A 5,761-nucleotide genomic window follows, 5' to 3' on the forward strand; every position below is an offset into this window, starting at 1 on the left:
ACTCTCATCATGGCCAAATTGATGAGTATATACAATAACCACACATAGTTTTTTGTACATTCCTTGCTTTCTCCAATCCGTGAGCTTGGGTTCATGACCCTTGATTTGTGAAGTCAAGTTTCCCGAGATGTTTGCATTATGGGCAAAAATTTCCTTGTATGCTCATCAACATCCATGATATATTCATGTTCATAGGTTTGCAATTTCAGGTTCCCTTATATACAACCACCACCGATATAGAAATCCTTGTTAATCTCATTAGTAAAAGCATCCATGACATGTTCATTGATATAGATATCAATGGTATGTTCATGTTTATGAGTTGTCAGAACCCACCAAATTCATCAATTCATCCATGATCATTATATGCAACCATAGTATGCTCATTAACATAAACATCCATGGCATATTCATATTCTTGTTTTCGCCAAGAATAATGTTTTATTCAAATCATGTTACTAGCACTTCCAAATATATCAACCATGAGAACATATGACACCATACCATTATTATCTAGTTGTATTGCAAAGATAATCTCCAAAGCTTCTCATTTCTCCATTTCCTAGAAGCACCCAATAGTGAAATCCATATGACTAAATACTAAAAAAATGGCATTACCTTGATCACTGAAATAGCCTTATCATATATTACCCCCCACATCCAAATACTACAACCAAGCAATTAAGATGCTCTAAGTTTGGAGAAGTACAATATTTTGTGGTCATAATCTGAAAAGGCATTTTGGCATCGTTTACGAGCCCAATGTGACCACATGCACTCATCACACATACTAATATTACGTTGTCAGGAGATATGCTCTCCACTTTCCCCATGTTTGAGACACTTTAGGGCTTCATGTGCTTGTCCTTGTTGAGCATAGCCAGCAATAAGGGCTGACCAAGCCAACATATCTCGAAGATGAAGCTCCTCCAACATATAAGATTGCATATTGGTTCCATGGGTTTAGTTTAGGTTGTGCATTCCAAAATACATAGGTAGGTTGAAATATTGTCTTCCAACACTAAGATATTAAATAAATGGCTTAAAATGTTTGTAGGGTTTGGAGACTTGCAGATATTCTAAAATCAAAGAATATAAACTTGAGCACAAGATAAATCAAAGACAACATCCTTAACAATTTCATGCATATATTTTGTGCAATGGCTTATTTGTGACACTTCATTTAACTTAAAAGAATTTACATTTGGGCTAACTAAGCCATCAACCTCCATGTCAATTAAGTTGGATCAAGATCATCGAGTCAAATGGACATTTGTAGTCATCCAGTGGGATATATTTGTTAGGGGGGGTTCTTTTCATCACCCCATGCTTGCCTCATGTTAGTCTACACTACAAGTCAATTGGTGTGAGAACATAAAACAAGGGCCAATTTAATGTGAGGGTGACCCATTTTTGTTTGAGGTTGAATCAATGTTCATATCTCCTTCAAATGATGTGTAATTATCCTCATCTACAATGTGGGAAGCGCTTCATTTGCACAACATTTGGGTCACCATTCTAAATAATTAAAGCGAAATATTTAGAAAAGGCCCATTTTGATTAAATTAATAGATGTTGAGAAAGTATTATAGCTACAAATTCATGACCTTGTTGCAAGATTCAGCCCTCGAGAGTCGAGGTACTACATTTTTATCATAATAATATCAATAATAATCATTCATCTACTTCTTAATCAATTTCATCTAATAATATACATATCCCTATTTAATGATTATTAGGTTAAAAAGGGTTATGTCCCTCTTATCCGATGTTACACATGAGAACTAGGGAGGGTCTTTACATGTCTCATGATGACTATGTTCTTATAGGTTGTATGTAGGATAGTTCTTTATGTATGTAGGTGGGTGAGGTTTCCAAGTGTTGCTGAATTTTATAGTGAGTGAGTTTGGCATTAATACACTATTGGAAAAGCGAACCAAAATATCATTGTAATTTGTGACCCTTGTTCAAGTGGTTCATCCCTTCAAAATTTGTCGACAAATTGAAAAACAAATTCAATATAAAGGTTGCCCAAGATCATCAAAACAAGTCCCCATGACATTCATAAATGGTTTGCCAATGTATGGATATTGCTCAAGATTTATGTGCACGTGCGGATACATGAATATAAGGAAACTGGACAACTTGCAAGGTATGATTTTGTCAAGAGATACTTTTAGAGATGACTATAATCATGATATTGGGATCTTTGATAATTGTAGACATGATCCCAATATCTAGTGGACGATTACGCTTTTCCTCTAAAAGTTCTAATGGTGGGGTCTTTCTTATCATTATCACAACTTAAACGCCTTATCATAACAACAACATGAACTTGCAATGTAGTACCTTTTGGCCACTTTTGGTGGAATACACCTTATTACTAAAGTGCACAACAAACTGGGAAGAGTTATATGTGTTTTGTTTGGAGAAATATAGACATGATTCCATATCCAAATATTCCATTAAAATAGGAAAGATAAGGAGGAGGCATTTGAAAAATCTAAAAGTATGAAAAGGTGAGGGCAATAATTCACATGACCAGATTTACTCCCAAACAAGGGTAAGAAAAACACCATGAATATATTATTAGAGTTTTGTTATGAAAACAAATTGGATAGTTCGAGCACACTAAGCGTCTGAAATCACGACCACGACGGGCTGAAAAATGAGGTCAAACAACTTTGCATTGTGATATTAATGCCTCCTAACCCCTGATTGAAGAAAAAACAAATCAATTCCACGCGTAACATCAGACCATTAAAGTCAACAAAATAATCTTGTTTTACAAATTTTTCGAATAATTATGGCTACGTATTTACTATTGCCAAAAGCCTCTACCACATTATTTGTATCCTTATTCTAAATAAGAATAACAAGTTTGATCATAGAGTATTTCATATTATATGCCCCTACTCACATAATCTAGGCGAAACATTAGTTGACTTACTTGACAAAGGTTATATGTGTTGGTTAGTAGCCTCAACATTCATGGCTACAAGTTTATAGTAAAGTGACACTATCATAGTTACCCCTCCCCCCTCTTTTTTGTATGCTACGGTACCTCGATGTCTGGATCTCATTAAAGCATAATGAGATATGTACATGTCTTAGTCTATTTTCTAAAAAAAAACTATTTACGAAATTTAGGATTTGTAATAGGAACATTTTATATAAATTAACAGGTGGGAGAATAATAAAGACAAAAAGGCAACTTGTTAACTTAGAAGTGCATGTGGATAATCCTTCCGTAATCCAAACATACGAACCACGTGGGTTCAGACATATGTTGATTTCTTGTTTAAGGAAATAAAGAGTCTCATAGATAAATGCAAAAAACACTTTAATAAACAATCATTTTTGAAGAACTATAAAGAGAAATGTTATTGAGTTAACTACCAAGTGCATGTGGACAACCTTTTGCTAAACCAAACATACAATACATGTGGGTCCAAACATTTTTTGATTTCTTGATTGATCAAAGAAAGAATCTTATTGATAAATGCAAATTACATCAATGCTATCTTTTCAGTTTTTCATGTCAAACATTGATGTACAAATGCGGCCATGTAGACAAAACACAAAGTCAATGGATGAACGCTACAAGAGGTTCTCTCACAATGTCAACTAGCGATAATACTAGCAAAAATAATTTCCCAGGCATGTTTTTTATTTGTCGTTGTTTGAACCAGGACTCCAATAACTCACACATCATACATGACAAGATTAAATCTCTATAAAGTTGCTCTCCAAATGACCCTTTCTTTTTGCCAAGGTCAATAGGTAAAGGCCAAAAAGAAAGACTTCTAGTTGTCAACTCGTTTGTTTAAACGTCCCAATAAAGCAAAATAATTTCTTATGCCCGAATGTTTACATTTATTTCTTGCCTAAGGTCATTGATGCCAAGATTTTACATCATAAACGTGGAGGTATTTTTTATTGTATGATGTACCTAGCTACTGATACACAACTAGTCAGAAGTCTTAATCAAGGCTACGTATAGATCTTATCTTGGGTATGGACAAAAACCAATGTATATGTGTTAAGATTTTGAGCTTATACCAGTTAATGCACAAGTTTCCACTTGAATTATTAGATACATGATGGGGCATCACAATCATATACATGTTGCTTTGACATATTTGCTCATCACTTTTTGTCGATAGACAAAATATCGATTGTTACATTCAGTATTCGATTATATTTTATCATAATAGAAAGCAATATGTCATTCTGGCCATAATTATTATGTATGCATACAACATCTGGTAATATTATTGTAAACAATGTTAGCAACGTAATAGAGCTTCCATTAAAGCTTCAATATGTGTATATCTTTGCTTATCTTTTTGTGCTTCTTTTTGAGTATGAACTGAGACAGATCCTCATACATTTCCGCATACACTTACGCTTCAACTGGTATCAGAGCGATCCGCTGCTTGACGGCAACAGACAACATAAAAGGTTGAAAGAAAAGACTAGGTTAGTAAATCTCACCTCCGAAAGAATCATGGCATCAACATCCGGTACAAGAGTTGAGATCCGAAAATTCGACAACAAAAACTTTGCCCTATGGAAGGAGATGATGCATGACGTACTGATTATTCGAAGACAGGTCGAGGCCATTCGACACTCCGAAAAGCTTGCTTCAATGTCAGCCGATGAGTGGAGATCAATGGATGAAATCACACGCTCCATCATCCGAATGCACCAAGCCGAAAACGTCTACTTCAACATGGCAAAAGAGACGACAATGTATGTTCTCACTATGGGAGAAATTACAAGCCATGTACGAGAAAAAGTCCTCATTGTCAAAACTTATTTTGATCAAACAATTGTTCAACATGAAGATGAGAGAGACCGATCCGACTACCTCCCACAACAACACCTCTAGTCGGATGTTGTTAGAACTCTCCTCACAAGGGATCAACTTTGAAGAAGAAGTGAAAGTCCTTGCCCTCCTATCGAGCTTGCCAACGAGTTAGGAGGTATTCTGCATGACATACGCCAATAGTCGACCGATCCTAAATTTGGATGAGACGATTGGCCAAGTCCTCACCGAGGACATTCGGTGAAAATCGATGGGACTTGCCATCGATGAATCGGCATAAGCCCATCACTCGACTGAGTCGTTCGACCGACATAGTTGTATGAGAGAACAAGCTGACAAAACCAGTCAGAATATCAACCAATCAAATACGAGGGGAGACCGACAACGGTTGAAGTCAAGAACGGGCAGATCAGGCGAATTTTGCACACACTGCAGAAAAGTTTGCCACAATGTTTCTGATTGCTGGTCAATCAAGAGGAAAGAGAGTGGTCGGCAATCCAAGAGGAATCAAGGACAACCCGACTTGGACCACTCTCCAGTTGGCAACCAAATCAACGTTATCAACTCCCAATTAGGAGAAGTTCTCTCCTTAGAGGATTCAGTGATCAGAGAAGTCCTCTACAGTGCAAAGGATGCTGCACACATGTGGCTACTGGATTTCGGTGCTACATTCCACGTGACCCCCAACATTGAATGGTTTTCGAACTATTCAGCCGACGCAAGTGGCATAGTCCGACTAGGCAATGGGCAGGAGTGCCGAATCGCAAGGACTGGAGAGGTACCCATTTGATTGTCAAATGGCAACACAATAACCCTACACCGAGTTCAACATGTACCTGATCTAAACAAGAATTTGGTCTCCATCGGCATGCTAGCTGAGGACGGGTACAAAACGACTCTAAGTGAGTCAGTATGGATGATCAACAGAAG

This window comes from Azolla caroliniana, unplaced genomic scaffold (genome assembly GCF_043228905.1).
Source record: "Azolla caroliniana isolate FFs.n. ecotype wild unplaced genomic scaffold, voAzoCaro1.0.p SCAF_6, whole genome shotgun sequence".
NCBI lineage: Eukaryota > Viridiplantae > Streptophyta > Polypodiopsida > Salviniales > Salviniaceae > Azolla > Azolla caroliniana.